The sequence below is a fragment of the Vulpes vulpes genome, chromosome 12, assembly GCF_048418805.1.
Source record: "Vulpes vulpes isolate BD-2025 chromosome 12, VulVul3, whole genome shotgun sequence".
In the NCBI taxonomy this organism is placed as follows: domain Eukaryota; kingdom Metazoa; phylum Chordata; class Mammalia; order Carnivora; family Canidae; genus Vulpes; species Vulpes vulpes.
Genome location: NC_132791.1, coordinates 255,826 through 274,912, shown reverse-complemented (window position 1 = coordinate 274,912; position 19,087 = coordinate 255,826). Strand labels below are relative to the sequence as shown.

Below are 19,087 nucleotides of genomic sequence, written 5' to 3'. Positions count from 1 at the left end.
CAGTGTCATACCATGACTGGGTGAAAAGCTTTCTGTAAGCCCATGGGCTCTAGTGCTGGCAGAGGCAAAAAGTACCAGGAAAGCAAATCCAAATAAAAAATAAATGTAAAATATTCCTGTGAGAACAATTCACGTGCTACTGGCTGAGCAACAGGCAGACGTCGGGCATGAGGGAAAATGCTGGCTTCCTTCCCCAGGAGAGGAGGGACGTAGGGAAGACAGTGAGTTCAGATTCTCCAGGTCCTCTGAGACCTCCAGGTAACTGCATCTTCTCGTAAAAGAAATCTGGTGAGATCACGTGGTCAACCAACATTGCCATCCCGCCACTCCTTGAATCCGAGTTTGGCTCCCAGCCATCTCAAGCCCATGGCCTCGATGATCGATTCCTTACTTGGCCACAGGAAAGCCCTGAATGTCAGTCTGTGCCTTGTGGCAGATCTCGAGACTTGAGCTCGTCGTTGTCTGGGTCGGAGATAACTGAATGCCTTGGGAAGCAGCCGCTCTGCGGGTTTCACTATCTTTCATCTCCCTTTTAGATTGTTGAGAGTTTGGCTTCGGCTTGAAAAAGTCCCAAGAGAAAAAAAAAAAATCTGGATATTTTATGTAAATGGACTTGCCTACTTAAAAAAAAAAAAAGTCCAAGAGACCAAAAGAGATTATTTTCTTGGTCACTGTTCCCTGAGCTACTACTAGCTCCCAGTCTGGAATAAGATCCGGATTCCCACTGCCTTGCATCTCATCTCAGCTCAAAAACCAGGGATTCAGTAGAGGCAAAGCTAAGCTCCTATTAAAAAGACAAACTAGAGTGGCCTCTTGCCCCTGAAATGAGTGGTCCAGGGCAACTGAGAGTTTTCCTCCTTTGCAACACCTTCTTCCACGGCATTAGCAGGGTTTTCTTCTGCACGGATGAAGCCTTTGCATCTGGTGAGAAAGGAGACAAGTGGGGGCACCTGGGGGGCTCAGTCGGTTAAGCATCTGCCTTCAGCTCAGGTCGTGATCTCAAGGTCCTGGGATCCAGCCCCGCATTGGGCTCCCTGCTTCTCCCTCTCCCTCTGCCCCTCTCCTGGCGTGTGTGTACTCTCTCTGTCAAATAAATGAAAAAAAAAATTAAAAAAAAAAAAAAAGGAGGCAAGAGTGGAGGAGCCTTGGGGCACCAGGGGGCTCATTTGGTTAAACATCCAACTCTTGGTTTCACTCAGGTTGTGAGATGGAGACCAGGTCAGGCTCCATGCTCAGCAGAGTCTGCTTGAGATTCTTTCCCCCTCCCATTCCCTCCCAGTCTGCTCCTGCTCATTCTCTCTCTCTCTTAAATAAATAAATAAATAAATAAATAAATAAATAAATAATAATATAAAATAAAATAAAATAAAATAATAAAATTAAATTAAAAAAGAGGAGTGGAGGAGTCCTGCTGGGTATCTTAGAACTCAGACCCAGCAGTGGCACACATCACTGTCACTTACATCCACCGGGAGAAGTCAGGTACATGGCCACCCTGACCACAAGGGAAGCTGGCGAAGATGATCCCGTGTCTGGCTGCAAGGCTACTCGTGGGTGGAAAAGGGGAGGAGGGTTTTGGTAAACAGCCAGCGATCTGCCATACATCATTCAAAACGGGCCCTCTTTCCCTGAGAGTCAGCACTACTTTTCTAGGCCTGGCAGGGTAAAGAACCACAAACTTGAGAAATGTATAGTCCCACACCCTGGGGGCCAGAATTCTGCAGTGACCCCTGTTGTCAGGGCCACGATCCCTGTAAGGTGCCAGGAAAGACCCTTTATGTCTCCTTCTTAGCTTCTGGTCAGTTCCAGGAGTTTTCTTGTCTCCGATGCTCTCTCCTGACACGGCCTTCTCCCTGTGTGTCTCCACATCGTCTTACTTTTATATGTGCCTGCTCTCTGTCCTAGTCTTCTCTTTTTAGGGACACCAGGCTTATTGGGTTAGGGCCGACCCTATGAAGTTAACTTGATTACCCCTGTAGAGACCTTACTCCAAATAAGGTCACATTCGAAAACATTAGGGTTAGGACTCGAACATATCTTTCGGGGGGCAGTGGGTGTAGGAGGGGACATAGCTCAACCACAACAGGATGACTTCATTGCAGCCAATTCTTGGGCACCGGGGTCGGCATCATTTCTCACAGAAGCAAACCTAAGCAAACAAAGAGAATGTATTTGAAGGGTATTGGGTAGTTCCTGGAACCACAGGAGAACTTGAACGAACGGGCTTTGAGAAGGCTAGAAATCTGGGCAGCTCCAGGGAGGAACCGCCAGACGTCTCCGTAGGGCCTGCCTTCTCAGTGACCCTGCCCCACTGATCTTCGGGGCAGCTGTCCCTTCTCTCAAGAAGCCAACTCTGGGAAGAGTCTGTTGGGTCAGCCTGTGACGGAACCAGGGCCTCTTTAGGGGTGTGTGAATCGGATCAAGCGCTGGACGGCCTTGCCAGGACCTCATGGATAGTGGGAGGGGCAGTTCCCCAAGAGAAAGAGGGGTGCAGCCCCTAAGGAAACGAGGGGAAGGATGTGTTGTACAGGCAAACCCACAGCTGATTGCTACACATTGTAAGTCATTTGAGAAAGATTTTTCAGCTCAGGCAGTTGTATTTCTAAGTATTTTGGCACTTAAGGGAGCGATTTAGTCATCTGGAAAATGCAGAGCGGTGGAAAAATGCAGTGTCACGTGGTAAAAGGAGCGCTTGTGGTGGAATCAGGAGAACAGGTTTGGGTTTTTTTGTTTTTTTGTTTTTAGATAATTCTCAGATGGAATAATTCTATCCTCAGAACTGAAGATCAAGAAAAGCTCTAAGAAACAAGAACATCCAACCAAGTATCGAGTTACTAAACGGAAACAAAAAGCACGTAATAAAAATCAATTAGAAAAAAAAAAAAGCGTAACAGAACTGAAATGTCATTCAAATCAGCTACCAAGGCAGTTTGTAAAGGAAAAACTCACCAAAAGTGCAAAGGGTCTCTGTAAGGAAAGAACACAAAACAAAACAAAAACAACATTAGCGTCTACATGGAGGCATAAAAAGTGAAGGATGGGAAGACCTGAGATTTTTATTTTTATTTTATTTTATTTTATTTTTAGACCTGAGATTTTTAAAGATGTCATTTCTCACCACGTTGACTTATGTGGTGTAAAAATCTCAGCTAAAAAAAAAAGAAAAACCATCTCAGCCAATCAAAAATTTAATTAAGTTTTTTAAACTTGACAATGAGAGACTAAAATTCACAGGAGAATGTCAGGCCCTCGCTGCCGACGAGCTCCCTTCCAAGGAACCAGCCCCGAATTTTGATTCTGGCTCTGCCCCTAATGATCTGTGAGACTTTAGGTGAGAAACTCAACCTTTGGGGGGGTCTTAGTTTCCTCTTCTGTGAAGTGGGATAATCATGGTCCCTCCCTCAGAGCCCCGGAGCGAGGATCACGCGGACAAAGTATTTGAAAGTGTTTTATAACCTGTAAGACGCTCTTCATGTTGTAACTGTGATTTTTTATTTTTTACTCCCCCAATGATGTTGGATAAATGTGACAATCAAGTGCTCTCATTTTGAAAAAATCAAACAAACAAAAAACACCTTTTCTCTTACTAAACTGAGGCACATGATGATTTGTAAATGCTGATCCCTTGGACGGGCCAGGAGAGCTCGCGGGCGCCGCTTGAGCCGGGGGAGCAGACCTGCTCGGGCACCCCTGGGTCACATGAACTGAGCACGGTGTGCCCCCTCCTCTGCACTCCTCCAGCCGAGTGTCCTCTCCCCTTCTGTAGAATGGGCGGTTTTGGACTTTGTGAGGTTTGAGAGAAAAGACTTTGGCGTCGTTACAGATCTCAGTGTGAACCCTGGTGCGTTGACCTTGGACGACGCACCCCTCTTCTCCTGGCTCTCAGAATCCGTCAGATGGGGACCATAATGTCTTATTAAATATGAAAATAAATATTAAGTCCCTGAAACATAATAAATGCTTACTCACTGGTAGGTGTCGTAGTTACTATTATTACTATTATTACCTCTAAGGGCATCTGCAGCTCTCAAGTCAGAGAGAGGCTGAAACAGGAAGAGAACAGAAGATTCCCTTAATAGGACTTGAGTGAGTATCGCAAGTGGGACATTTTCCTGGAAGACAGGCTGTGTTCACAGGGCCTTATATAACCCTGGTGACTCACAGCCAGAGTTCAGCGTGGCCCTGCCTCCTCGGAGAAAAGGAGGGGAGGAGAGCACAGCCCTGGTGCCCGACAGCACAAGGCCCTGGTTGGGCCAGGGCAGCGGGGGCAGTTGATGGCCTCTCCAGCTAGATTTTTAAATTCTTGTAAAATGGGGGGCGGCTGGTGGCTCAGTTGGTTAAGCGCCTGACGCTTGGTTTCTGCTCAGGTTGGAGCTCCGCATGGAATCTGCTCCAGATCCTCTCTCTCTCCCCAGCCCCTCCCCCGTGTGTGAGCACGCTCCCTCTCCCTCTCCCTCTCCTTCTCCCTCTCTCTCCTTCTCAAATAAATAAATAAAATCTTTTTTAAAAAAACAAATTGTTGTAAAATGTATATTGAATGGAGGAGTTTTCTTTCTCTGCAAAAAAAAAAAAAAAAGAAAAGAAAAGAAAATTAAGATTTCACCAGTCTGGGATCAAGGGTCCCAGTCTCCACTGGATGAGCCAGGCAGGTGTCCCTTGTGAAAGTACTTTTTGACGTCGGTACCCTGGTGGCCAGCAGAAAGCCATGGCCCTCGCCTTCCCTGGGGGCGGGACCCGGATGGGTCCGAACTGGGCAACTGTGTGGCTCAGGAGAGCCGGCTGCAGCCTCAGGGTAAGGCATGGGGGAAGGGCGATGCTCGCCAGGAACTGGTTTAGGAATGACCGTGTGACACGATGGTGGCCATGAGCTGTCAGGGGTCGGGTGCTCCGGGCTTCTGGGAGAGCTCCCCTCATTCCTGAGGCGGCCCCAGGCCCTTGGTGCGGCTGCAGTACCAGCCCTGTGGACGGGGTTTTCCTCTTCAGCTGCCATGGAAACGAATCACCACCAACGTGGTGACTTAAAACAACGCAAATTACCCTCTTAAAGCCCTCTGGGGCAGAAGCGGCCCGGGGCTGACCAGGGTGATTCGGGGCCCTGCTCCCCTGGAGACCCTGCTGCCCCAGAGGCCCTGAGGAATCCCTGTTGGGTGCCCCGGCGGCCAGGCCGACGCCCCCCCCCCACAGCCCCCGCAGGCCCTGATCAGTCTGTCCCTCTGGTGTCACCTTTTAGAGAATATCCTGTAAACGGAATCATGGACTTGGTAGCTTTTTTTTTTTTTTTTAAATTTTTATTTATTTATGACAGTCACAGAGAGAGAGAGAGAGAGGCAGAGACACAGGCAGAGGGAGAAGCAGGCTCCATGCACCGGGAGCCCGACGTGGGATTTGATCCCGGGTCTCCAGGATCGCGCCCTGGGCCAAAGGCAGGCGCCAAACCGCTGCGCCACCCAGGGATCCCACTTGGTAGCTTTTTAAATCTGGCTCCTTTTTCCTAAAATACTGCATTTGAAATTCATCGACGGGGCGCTTAGGGAGTGTGTTCCTCTTCTTGCTGGTGGCATCTGATTCTGGAGACGTCTCCCTGTACCCACCAGGCGAAAGACGCTTGAGGTGTTTCCAGTCGTTGGCAGTTATGGATAAAGCCTCCACAAACGCTCAGGTACCGCTAGGTTTTGTGTGAATATACGTTTTCATCTCACTTGAGCAAATACGTGAGAAAGGACTTGCTGGGTCACGTTGCAAATGTGCAGTGAACTTCCCAAGGGACGGCCAAACTGGCTTCCAAGTGGCCGGACCATTCTGTACTCCCATTAGTCACGGATGAAAGTTGCCCCACATCCTCATCAGCATTCAGTATTGCATTTTTTTTCTCTCTTAATTTTAGTCATTCTGACAGGTGGGCAGTGACCTAGCAACTCCGCTTCGACAAATCCATCAGGGGGGCGCCCTGGCAAAAATATGAAAAGGTGTTCGCACGAGGCTATCCGTGCAGCTCCGTTTGTGATTGCAAGAGACTGGGAGCAATCCAGATGCTCATCAGCAGAAGAGTGATTGAGGGGCTCAACCACTGGAGGCTCCGCTGGAGGAGCCTGTGACTCTCGATCTCAGGGTTTGAGCGAATATTCTTCAGATTACTTAAGAATTTCTAAAAATCTTTTTTAAACAAAGAAAGAAAAGAAGACTAAATGAATGAATGAACTACGGTACAACCCCCAAGTGGAGTGTTATGGAGCTGTACCAAGGAATAAGAAAATTCTCAATGACTACAGTGTGATGTCCGGGATATATTTTTAAGTAAAAAGGGAAATGTAACAAAATAATGTATAGAGTATGTAATCATTTAACGACAAATAAAAGAAGTGATGAAAATTTAATACAGCATTACTATAGCAGAGAGTGACTAGATGGGAAAGGGTAAAGTGGAGTCTAGACTTTTAAAAATATGCCTTGGGACGCCTGGGGGGCTCAGCGGTGCAGCGTCTGCCTCCCGCCCAGGGCGTGACCCCGGGGTCCCAGGATCGAGTCCTACATCGGGCTCCCTGCGTGGAGCCTGCTTCTCCCTCTGCCTATGTCGTCTCTCTCTCTCTGGGTCTGTCATGAATAAATAAATAAAATCTTAAAAAAAAAACAATAAAAAATATGCCTTATTTTGTAGGTTTAACTTTGGGGCCATATAAGTATTTTTACATGATTACAACAAAATTGAATTTAAAAAATCCTTAGACATCAAAAGTAAAATGAAATAAAAATGATCCTCCTTGTGCATTCAGTGGATGACATAACCACATAAAACGACTTTGAGTGACTTTAAATCACCATCATTGGCCTCAGTATCCCTGAAGGGATGTATCCAAAGACACAAAAACATACGTGTTACGGGATTAAAAATAAGTGGTACGTCGGTGTCTTTGAGAACTGAGGTATTCGGCATGGTGATACAGATTAGGATCGGTGACGCTTGCCATAGTTCTCCTTTGGAATTAGAACTATCAGGCCGAATATTTACACCTTTTATCTTTAGAAAATAATATGTATTTCCTTGCTGTGACCACTAAAAAGAATACAAATTAACAAAAATCACACATTTTTAAGACACTCAGGAAAGGGACTGTTTTGCAGATTTGATGGCCCTAGGTATTGATTGTCAATATTTTCAGCTGTGAACATGATAATGCGGAGATTACTTTTGCAAGAATGTCTATCTTTTAGGGATATATTCTGAAATATTTACAGAAGAAATAATGCAATGTCTAGGACTTGCCTCAAGATACATGCGAATGTGTGGATGATTCGGGGTGACCATGTGGTGATAGCTGTAGGAGCTGGGTGATGCGTAGGCTGTCGTCATTGTACTACTCTCTTTATTTTTACGATTTAAATTTTTTTTTCAAAAATAGTGTTTTTAAAAAAAGGTATACGAAAAAGGGTGTGGATATTATGTAAGGATGTGATGCTTGGAGCTGCTGCAGCCACCTTGTGATCATGAGCACGTAAGCCTGAAATGAGAGGATCCAAATTGATAGATACTTCATTTGCATAAATTCAAATTTGTTAAACTGGCTAATTATAAAGCTAGTTAGTGAGAAAATTAGGTAGTTTTGGTGGATAAAAATATCGAAATTGGAGTTTCTCAATGGATATATGTGAGACTTCCTTGTTTGCAACTAATAGAAACTGTGGCTTACCTTAGGCAAGATTTGGAGATTTATTTTGGGCGTTCAGGGCAAACGCATGGCATTCTAGTATAGAAATGCCACCGAGCTGCATGAGGAACTTAGCTCAGAGTGTACAGTCTGGCAGCACTCTTTCTTTCTCCGTCTCGACTCTCACCGCCCTATCTTGGTGCAGACCAGCGTTCTTCGTTTTCCAGGCAACGTCATAGAACACATGTACGTTCAGAGCGTCTGGTTTTGCACACCCGGAAAGAGGCTGATTTGTCCCACCTGGACCCTGTTCCAAAAATTCTGGAGGAAAAGATTGACTGGTCCAGAAGCTGAGGTTGTCCTACCCAAGAAGAAGGGCCCAATTCTAGGTCAGTCACGGCCAGGGTCCAAGGTGTGTGCAAAATGGCCGATCCGCTGGTCTCTGGGGTGTTCACATGAATGGAGAGAGTGGGAAGGACAATTCCCCGAGATGCGGGGCGGGAAGCAACTGGGCAGACGGACGGAAGGCATGTAGAGTCGGGCCCGATCGCGAAGCTTCCAGGGGGTGCAGACATGGGTGAGCGTGATGACTTGGACGGGCTTTACTCTGGTTGACCTAAAGCAAGTGAGCAAGTGCAGAAGACAAGCGTGGGACAAGGACACAGGTGAGGCGGCTCCGCTCTCTTCTGCTCCTGGGTCATCACAGAGACTCGCTCAGGTTCGGGGGTCAGTATCCTCCCCAAGGAGTGAGGAACCGGCCAGGCCCGAGGCGCTCAGGCCATGACCCTGTGGGGGCAAGTACCCGTTCGCTCCCAGCACCGTCCGACATTGGTCTCAGTGAGTTCTGTTTCCCACCACACCGCCGGCCTACCCAGGGCCCACCTGGTGCTCTAGACAATGGCAGCGTGACAGCTGGAGCCTCCAGCCATGCAGCTTTTTTTTTTTTTTAAGACTTATTTATTTATTTATGATAGACACACACAGAGAGAGAGAGAGAGAGAGAGGCAGAGACACAGGCAGAGGGAGAAGCAGGCTCCATGCAGGGAGCCCAATGCGGGACTAGATCCAGGGTCTCCAGGATCACGCCCTGGGCTGCAGGCGGCGCTAAACCGCTGAGCCACTGGGGCTGCCCAGACCCAAGATTTAATAAGTGGGAAAGAATCATGTTATTAAACGAACTCGCTGGTTGCCTTGTGGGCCTAGTGAACCACGACGTCAGCACCACTTGGTTGACAAGATTCTGGCAATGAGTCGCTGATAAACCAAATCTATCCCACTGCACCCCACTCCTGCCCCTCCCGGGGACCCTGACCAACAAAGGTGGCGCACCCGGGCCGCAGTCGTCAGGTAGCTAGGAGCATGAATGCTATGCAACGGCCGATTAATAATAATGAACGTTTGCATGGAAATAAATAAAGTGCTTCCACATTCTTTATTTGATCTCCGATAAGCCAATGAGTGGGGCAGGAAGGTGTTATTTTATAAAGGAAGTGGAGTCTCAGAGAGGTGCCACGAGCTGTCCAAGCTGATGATAAATGAGAAGAAAACAAGGCCCTTGGTCTTTGCTCAATCCTTCCTTCATCCTTCTCTCCTTCCTCCCCCCTTCTTCCTCCCTTCCCCTTCCCCTTCCCTCCCCTTCCTCCCCTCCTCTTCTCCCTCCCTCTCTCCTTACATCCTTCCATGAGCTTGTGTTGATTCCTACAGTGACTCAGGCCCTAGGCTTGGAACTGGGGCTCGGAAGATAAATGAGACGTGGTTAGTGCTTTGAAAGAACAGAGTGGAGGAGACAGATGTCTCCAGGGCTAAACATAGACACAGAGTGGAGTCATCACAGAGGGAGGGAAGACACTTAAGTGGACCTTGAAGGGTAAGTGGCATCACCAGGAGGAAGTAATGGAGCCGGGAAGGGCCCCCTGGGCGGAGGGAGCAGAGGGAGCAGAGGGAGTAGGGGCCTGAGAAGATCCAAATGCCCCGAGTAGTGGTGAGGAGGGTGGGGAGGACGCCCGGGGTCTGGGGACGGGAGCGGCGAGCTGGTGCCAGCCGAGGAGGGCCTGGGAGGCTGTACTGGGAGGCCTGGAAGGCGGTGGGGCCCCCAAAAGTGCCTGAGCAAGGGGGTAACTGTCATGGAAAGAGCGATCCCTGGCCGCTCTGGTCCGGCGGCTGCTCAGGGTGAGGTCAGCCTGGACGTGCGGAGAACAGTCAAGAAGCTGACGGAAAGACGACAGGACCTGAGGCAGCGGGGCCAGGGGCGGAGGCAGCAGCTGTCAGCGGCTCCTGCCATTTAGTTCCTTCCCCATGACGCGTCCTTCCCGCTAGTTCCCTGCGGACCGCGTCCTCCGTCCTCCGCGTGGCCTCTCTGGGCCCAGAACGCTTTGCCCTCGTCCTGCCTTTCGCCGGGCAACAGCGCCTCGTTCTTCCCTCTTCTCTGGCGCCCGGTCGCTCCACCAAGACCGTCAAGGTGAGCAGCGGACCCCGGAGTGCTGGGGACCCCCCCCGCAGGGACCCGCCAGGCCCGCGGGCACGGGGTCAACTGGGCCAATCAGGGTCCTTCCTGGGATCTTGAGGTTGGGGCAAAGCCCGTCGCGTCTGGACAGGGGGGCAACGAGGTGGCTAGAGACTGGTTGATGGCCCAGCGGCTGTTTTCTTAGGAGAAAAAGGTGGATTTTAGGGAGTGAGAATAATGAGGTCTAAGGTCAAAGGGAAGCAGAGACGCGGGCCTCACCCAGCACCTGGTCCTGGGTTCACCTGAACCCGAGGCCAGCGTGGTCCCTCCCGGGTCCCCTCTGTTCAGCTAGCCCCAGCGGTGTCACTGTCCCCAGAGGGACTTTGGGACCTTGGTCTGCAGACGCTGCTACAGTGACCGGACCTCCTGGAGCCGCCGTTGTGCTTGTGTAACTGTCTACATGCCTCCCTTTGCTCATCCCCATTGTTTGTTTTCCATTTTTGTAAAGACTTCATTTATTTTAGAGAAAGAGACGTCACAGGGAGGGGCGGAGAGGGAACCGGACGGAGGGAAAACAATCTGCACACTGAGCGCAGGGCCCGGCCTGGGGCTCGATCCCACACCCGGAGGCCACGGCCTGAGCTGAAACCGGCGGTCGGGTGCTCCGCGGCCGAGCCTCCCAGCGCCCTGGTGTTGGTGTTTTCGAGTCAACTCTCTCTAATTGAAGGACCGTGTCCGCCGAGCCTGTGCTCATTTATAAGCATCTATTTGTGATTTTTTAAAAAATTCATTATTCAAAACCTAGTACAGGGCAGACCGGTCAGTCCTCCCCAAAGCGTTCCGTGAACACTTCCCCAGTGTGGGCAGGTCTCGGGGGAACGGAGGTAAATTGGGGTTAGTTTGCAGCAAGCAGAGCTCACAGCCCACTGGGGGCGCGGGGTGGGCACGGAGAGAGGCAGTTATTGTCTGGAACGTTCTAAAGGCAAAGCTCACATTCAACCCACACCTGCTGGCGCCCGGGCCGGCCGGGCCCTGTGGGCAGCGGGGACTCAGTCCCCAAGCCTAAGTGCTAAGGGACAGGCAGGGCCCAGAGGGGTGAACGGTGTTCCTGGGCTTGGGGACGGACGGCAGCATTGAGTGGGGCTGGGAAGAAGTGGGGTGTGGGCCGGCGAGGAACAGGGTGGCAGGAAATGGAGCTGCAGGGGTCCTGGGACCGTCCGTCCTGGTGGGCGGAGGCTGCACGGCTGGTTGCTGGTCACCCCTTCCCACGCCTCGGCCCTCGGGCCCTTGGAGCCTCGTGGCCACAGTCATCCGGGGCGTAAGTGGAGGCCGTGGGGGCGCAGGGCCCGGTGAAGGCCGCGGGGGCTGGCACTGCCCCTGCCCGTCTCTGCCTCCCCCCCCCCCGCTCGCTCGTGGACAATCACACCTGAGAAAAGACGAGTCAGTTGTGGGCGACTATGAAGCAGGCAAGCCGTGGCCTCGCCGCCCGCCGTGGTGACCGGGGGCCCGCAGGTCCCAATGAGTGGCCTGTCCCTGCGCTGTGCATGTGTGTGTGTGAGCGACTGTGTGCAGCGCGTGCTCGGGGGACTGCCACCAGCAAGTCGCAGCCCCCTTCATGAGAGGCCATCAGGCCTGGGGGGCTGCTGTGCTGCTGCGCCGTGAGGTCACCCCCACGGGTGCCCTGGGATGGAGGATCAGGGCTTCACCTGGGGTGGCCAGCAGCCCTCGAGGCTCCGCAGGCGAGCAGATCAGGGGACCCGCCGGAGTCGCCCTGGGGTCCCCGTCCCATCTCGGAGGGGGTGAGCTCATCCGGTCCAGTGCCGCTCCCCTGCCGCCCTTCCACCCGGTGGTGTGGCCGCCCTGGCCCGTCCGTCCGGCGCCCAGGCCAGGCTCTCGCCCAAGCCTCTGCTCGCAGACTGTGCCGGGGGGACGCCCGCGTGTCAGCTGCAGCATCTGGGGGCCCGTGTCTGCGTGTCAGCTGCAGCACCTGCACATCTCCACTGGCCGGGCGGCCGGGAGTCCCCTGATGGGGCGTTGGGGGGATGGTGCAGGGCTGGCCGTGGGGCGGCAGGCGGTCGTGCCTGGGTTGTAGCTGAGCAGCTGCAACGCCCTGCTCCCGCCCGGCTGCTGGGTGCTAAGCCTCGGCCCGAAGCCGCTGCTCCTCCTGCTCCGCAGCCTCCGTGAGCTTCGCGTCTCCCTCCTTTCTGGTCATTGGGCCCGACCAGCTCCCGGGCCAGCGGGGGCAGTGGCCACAGACTCCCCATTGCTCCCCCCCACCGCCACTCTCATCCCCTCCTCCCATCCTCCCACCTCCTCCCATCCTCCCACCTCCTCCCATCCTCCCACCTCCTCCCACCTCCTCTCCCTCCTCCCACCTCCTCCCCCTCCTCATTTTGGGAAAAGCCTCTCCCCCTCCCGCCCCACAGTCCTTCCTTCTCTCTCCCTGCCCGTCCCCTGCTTCTCTGACAGAAGCCCAGGGGACCTGTTGAATCCAGAGCCTGCCCCCATCACAATGACCAAAAGCAACAACAGACCAAAAAAGAAGGAGCCAAGGCTCCCCTGTTCCGAGGGTTAGGGGGACTCCACGCAGAAGCGGCACCAGGAGCGAGGGGAGACCCTTGCAGACAGAGAAGGGGGTCGGCCGCGCCGTCTGCTCCCGGGTCTGAGCCGTCCTGTGCGCACGCCTGGCCAGACCCCTGGGCCCAAGCCCCCCCCCAATCCCGGGGCCACCCCTCTTGCTCTTGTTCCTGTTCTCACCCCTAATGGCCGGTGTCCCCAACTGCGGGGTCCTTGCTTATGAAATCTTCTCTTGGCCACCGGCCCTGACCCCCGGCCCCCCCTCGGCTGGGCTCTGGCCTCACGCACGTCCAGCAGGCCCCGCCGACTGCCGTCCTTCGTGCGGGAGCAGCCTCCTGCGGGGCGGCTGCTTCTGGCCCCTCGGTGACAAGGACACACAGACTTCTGTGGCTCGGGCCCCAGGTTTCCTTGCTATCGTTCTTAGTTTGGATAAATGACGCATTCATGTGGTTTAAGATTCCAAGGCAACAAGGGTGCACACAGAGAAGCCCGTGTGCGCCACCTTCCAGCCAGCAGGACTTGCCCCGGGGGGACCCAGGGGGGACCCCTGACCCCTACGTCCGCTCACGAAGTGTTCGGTACAAGGGCAAGCGAACACATGTGTCCGTCCTTTCTCCTCCCTGTTATTCTTCATACACCCGGGGCTTCCCACACATGTTCATTGGTGCCGTGTTTTTTTTCACATAGAGACTGAGCCACGGCTTGGGGAGGATTTCCAGTGAATGCACGTTACGTGACCTACGTAAAGAAGCCTCGGTGGATGGGCGTGGAGCTGCCTTCCAGTTCTGTGCTACTCGGGCGGCGCTGCCCTCAAAACCTGTACGTGTGCCATTTGCACACTTTGGGGGCGCGCCTGTTAACGGAAATCCCTGGAGGTGGGGTCACTGGCTCACGGAGAGTGGTAACCGCTCCAGGTGCCCGTCCTGGGCTCGTCCCAGCTCGCTCTCTCGCCGGCCGTGAAGAGGCTCCGCGTCCTACAGGGCGCTCCACACGGGTTCCTAGGGATCCTCTGGGCCGCGTGCAAGTTGGGTGGGACGGAGAGGCCCTCGGGGTCCCCGGGAGCGGGGTGCTGGGTCCCGGGCACCGTGGGCGAGGGAGCGTCACTCCGTGGCCCGAGGAGGCTTCGTGGAGGTGGGGCCGGTACCGAAGCAGGAGCTCGCCGGGCAGGGGGAAAGGCCTGTGTGGCCCTGTCTTCCTGGCATTTACTCCTAAGAGGTGTTCGGGGACACCTGAGGGCGCGCTCTGCAGCGTCAGCCCTGAGAGCGGAGACCGGAAGGCCATGCGGGGGTCGGGTCCATGCGGACGAGTGCTGCGGAGAAGCAGAGTGGAGGTCACGCTCGCCGCCGGGTACCAGCAGCCAGCAGCGACTGCCCGTCACGCGCGGCGGTGAGGCCCCGTTATCCCATACGCCGACCCCTGCGTGGGGCGCTGTCGTCTCCCACTTACAGCTGAGAATACGGAGGCTCCGCGGAGACCAGAAGCCCACCACAGGCGCACGGCCAGGGAGCGGCAGGGGTCCGCGAGGGCCCGTGGCTCCAGAGTGTCCCCTGACCTGCCGGGGACCCCGCTGCCCCCCACAGCCCCGCAGGTGTCGCTGGGAGGAAGCGGTTACGGCTGCTCGCACGTGAGGCTGAGGAAGTTGTATGATCCTTTTTTGGAGGAAATACAGAAAATCTATCACGGCAGGGAAAAACGTGTGCTAATTAATATAACGGGGGGGGGAGCTGCACATGTGATGGTTTATCTATTATCATTATTAAACAGTATTTTATTTATTTATTCATGAGAAACACACACGCACAGAGACAGAGAGAGGGAGGCCGAGACCCAGGCAGAGGGAGAAGCAGGCTCCGTGCAGGGACCTGGGACTTGATCCCAGGACCCCGGGGTCACGCCCTGGGCTGAAGGTGGCGCTAACCACTGAGCCCCCGCTGCCCACATGCTGGTTTAGATGTGGTGACCGCAGCCGTGCAAAAATAGAAACGGGTGTGGGTGTGTTGACTTTTCCATCCAGAAAATTGTAGGACGTCCTGGGTTTGCTTCTGGTTGTTGTCAGTCCTATATGGGTTGCTGTGTTCTGACTTTAGGAAAGTTGGGGAAATACAGCTACTTTATTAAAATTAAAGACTGTATATATATTTTTTTAAAGATTTTATTTATTTATTCATGAGACACAGAGAGAGAGAGAGAGAGAGAGAGGCAGAGACACAGGCAGAGGGAGCAGCAGGCTCCATGCAGGAGCCCGACGTGGGACTCGCTCCCGGTACCCCGGGGTCACGCCCTGGGCCGAAGGCGGCGCTAAACCGCTGAGCCACCCGGGCTGCCCAAGACTATATATTTTTAAAGTTTTTATTTACTTATTTTAGAAAAAGGAGCGTGTGCGTGCGCATGGGGAGGGGAGGGGAGCGGCAAGCAGAGACGTGCTGAGCGCAGCCCACGCCTGAGCTGAAACCAAGAGCCGGGCCCTTAAGCGACTGAGCCCCCCAGGCGCCCCCAAACTAAAGACTATATTGAAGACATTTTCAGTAGTTACTGTATTTTTAATACCGTGAACATCTAAATCTATTACGGAGCAAACACTGGGATCTCGGGATATGATGACTAATACACATTTTGGTCTTTCTCCCCGGCTCCTGACCAGAGAGACCTGAAAACCTTTGTAATTTCCTTAGTGATAAAGGTTCTGGGAGCACCTTCTGTTCTAATATTTGTTCTTTGACCCTTGTGTCCGACACAGGATTCCTAAATGCCTTGGGGCTGCCCAGGGAACAGGAGCATCCAGTGATGTAGTGAGGAGACTCCGGCCCCCACCCCCCACCCCCCACGCCCCCTACCCCCCTGCCCAGAAATTCAAGTGGGGGCCGGAAACCAGAAGGCCCAGGCCATGAACCCCTGAACGGGGAGGAGGGTGGGGACTGAGTTAATAATTGATGGAGCAGGATGAGAAAGCCTCCCTGCAAATCCCTGCCCCGGGGTGGGGTGCTTCAGTCTGCTGCTTCCAGGGGTGCTGAGGGCTTAGTGCTTCCCGAGGGCGTGGCCACCCGGCACCTGCTCCGTGCGGGCCTTTACCTGCAGCCCCTGACCTAGTGAGTCCAGCATTTTCCTGAATTCCGGGAGCGTCCCAGCGGGTCATCCACCCCGAGCCGCGGCCGGTGAGAACCTTTGCGGCCTGGGGGCCGCCGCTTGCTGGCACCTGGACCCTAGCCTGGGGGTCCCTGATGCTGACCGGATGGCGCGGCGCCCGGCTGGGTTCGGACCGGCGGCGCGGGGAGCCGTTCCCTGCACACGCACCAGTGTTGTCACGGGGAATGACATTTTTGTTTTAACTATGAAACTTGGAAAACCCAAGGGGTGATACTTGATACAAATCCAGGAGGTTAAGGAAGCAGAGGTTTTCAGAGGGTATCGCGGCCTCGCTAATTAACGTAAATTGATATCCATGTCCTGCGGCTCACTCGGGCCGCGGCGTCATTGGATTTCCGCGGTGATTGTTCCTTAAAGGCGAGCCGCGCCCTCCACGCTGGTAGCTTTCCAGGGGCGCCGGGCGCCGTTCGGGAGGGGCCCAGGATTGTTCCAGGGACTGTAACAGCTCTGGCTGGTGGTTGCAGACACCTCACGTGGAATTCCTTTACTTGCTCATTCGTTCATCCTGCCTTCCCGTTAGGTTTTTTTTTTTTTTTAACTCATTTCACTCACTCACCCATTCCCTCAGTCCCTGCTCCCTGACCTATCCTGCACCCACTGTGCCAGCTTCTGCTCTGGGCGGGAGCAGCAAGTGGCCCGTGACACTTGTCCCGGCCCAGGAAGACTTCGCAGGCAGAGAAACATGAACGAGCAGCGGTGATTCCAGAAACTCCAGAGCCGCTTCTCTGCGTCCAGGAGGTGTGCTCGGCCGCCGGGCGCTGTCACGGCCGCGACGGGAGCTATGCGGTCCTGCCCCCGCGGCGCTCTGGCTGGGTCGTGGGGCCGGGGAGCAACCAGGAAGAAAACCCTTAAAAATTACCGTTACTGGGCAGCCCGGGGCCTCCGGGGTGCAGCGGCCGCCTTTGGCCCAGGGCCTGATCCTGGAGACCCGGGATCGAGTCCTGCGTCGGGCTCCCTGCACGGAGCCTGCTTCTCCCTCCACCTGTGTCTCTGCCTCTCTTTCTCTCATGAATGAATAAATAAAATCTTTCTTTAAAAAATTAAAAAAAAAATCCCTGAACCATCATTTCTAAGGGGATTAAGCAGCATTCTGGGATGAAGAATAACAGGCCAGATCTTCTGGGCAGTGAGGGACACATTCACGGGGAACTGTGGGAGCAGGGAGGGGCAGCTAATGCAACGCACCCGAGCAGTCAGGGAAGGCCTTGCCAAGGGTTCCCCCCAAACAGAGTCTGCAAATGTAGGGAAGAGTTCAACGGGGGGGAATGCAGCGACGGGCAATCCCAAGGAGAGAACTGGGGTGCAAGGACTCGGAGGAGCCAAGGTGACAGTAGGATCCGCTCCCTGGGAGGTCGGCAGGTGCCTCGGCGACAGGTGGCAGAGAGGATGAGACGAGGCTGGAGAGACAGGGCAAGGCCACACCCCGGGGCCACCATGCCAGGCGGGAGCAGCTGGCCGTGTGTCTGGGCGGGGGTAAAAGGGAAAGCCCTCCGAGCCATGGCCCTAGGCACGTAGGATCCCCGTCGCTTCTCGTGGGTCCGCAACGCCAAACCGGTTGCATGTTATGCTGTGATTACGTTGTACGCGTGTAAGACGCGTCGGATGCTGCTTGCTGAAGATTTAACCGCTTTTCTTTCTTCATTTCTAGAGAAAGAGGAACTTAAAAGTCCTCTTGGGGTAATCCAACTTTAACTGCCTAAAGGCTGCTCCCTCACCCTTGCGGGGCACGTGGAGGGCATCTGGAGGCACGTAAGAGGGCACTTTGGGCTCCCTCCAAGCATGGCGGGTCCGCAGGCATCCGGGGGCCACCCTGCGCTCCGGAGCCCCTGGCAGGCCGGGACCTCGCAGGGCGGCTGTGGGGGAACCCGGGGCCAGACACTCACAGAGGCCAGGGACCGGCTGTGCAGGTTGTCTGTCGGGGGTGGGGGGGTGGGGGGTGCCCCCACCCCCTCCCTGGCGCTGGGGAACCCTGGAGAGACAGCCCCTGGGGGGGGGGGCTCCTTGCTGGTCAGACACCAGGTTTCTCAAGTCTGTGGGTTTGATTTGAAAAACAAAGAAGTGAAATGTCCTGCCCTGGGAGATAAGACAGGGAGAGGGAGTTGACCCTGGAAGGACAGGGCCGGGCTCCCCTGGGCCCAGCGTGGCAGGAGCTGGGGCTGAAGAGCCCCTAGGTTTTGCCGGTGTAGCCCCTCCCGGGGGTGGTTGCAGATGGGACAATGGAGGCCCAGAGGAGTGAGTGACTTGTCCTGGATGATTCTGCGAGAAGGAGGCAGGACAGGGGGTGGCCTCAGGTGGCCCAGTCCCCTAGGCAGAGCTACTCGGGCTCCAGCAAAAGGCTGCTATGGTGCAGTGAGGGGGTGAGGAAGGAGAAGGGGGGTGGGGGTGGGGGGGCAGAGGGGAGGGGTGCGGGGAGAGGGGAGACGCTGCAATGGGGAGGAGGGAAGGGCAGCGCCCAGACCCACCTCTTAGACCTTCATTGCAGGTCTTTGTTTTTTCTCTAAGTTTCTCCACGTCCCAAAGAAGGTGCTGCTTTGCGGCCTGATTGTGTTTCCACCACAACTTGGGCCCACGACGCAGCACAAGATTCAGAAAGAAAAAGAGCAAGCCCATTGCTGCGTGTTGTGATAATACGAGTCTGTGTGACCTGTCCCCGCGGTGACCTGCGGGGACAGCCCTGAACGCCTTCTGCTCCGCTGAGCCCAGGGGGGCGGCCGCCGTCCAGGAACAGCTGGGCCGATTCATGTAGAACAAAGGCGGCTCTTCTGCTGGTCCGGGCAGCGGGCATGGGGCCAGCGGGGCCTGGCCCCTCGCGGGGAAGAGGCTGCCAACAGTGTCGGTCCCCTGCATGCTCCCGACCCGGCGCCCTGGAGCCTGGCTCCGCACTGACGTCCAGCTGTCTGTCCCAGCTCTGCCATGTCCAGGCGGTGCAGCCCAGCAGGTGCTGTCCTGCTGCTGCCTGGTCCCCCGTTCTGGAACTCGGCGCGTGTGCCCTGGCGGCACATGCCCTGGCACCTGCTCACTCCTCCTACACGCCCCCACGGCCCGGCCCGGGCCCCCCGAGGGATGCCAGCAATGTTCGCAGAGCCCGTTCCACGCAGCCAACGGTGGACACGGGTCAGCTCATTTCCTTTTCCCACAGCTCTCGGAGGTGGGCACAGTTAGCAGACGCAGAGGCTGGGGGCCGGGAGGTGTCCTCCGAGGCCTGGCCTGCCGCCCTGGCTGCGGTCTTCTTGGCGCCCATCCGAGTCCCCGGCCTCCTTCCCACCCACCCGAGCTCCTT

The 19,087-nt window shown here is 54.9% G+C and overlaps 1 protein-coding gene across 2 annotated transcripts in view; it reads left to right on the top strand.

Annotated features, from left to right (window-relative positions):
* Window positions 1-9,173: 9,173 nt before the first annotated feature.
* The window catches only part of GSN (gelsolin), a 53,626-nt gene continuing 43,712 nt past the window's right edge, over window positions 9,174-19,087 (top strand). The window contains exons 1-2 of one of the 2 annotated variants that reach the window (XM_072727481.1): window positions 9,174-9,510; window positions 9,960-10,101. The gene's annotated coding sequence lies outside the window, so the exon portion shown is untranslated. The remainder of the gene's footprint in view (window positions 9,511-9,959; window positions 10,102-19,087) is intronic. The other variant, XM_072727482.1, reaches the window with a different exon arrangement.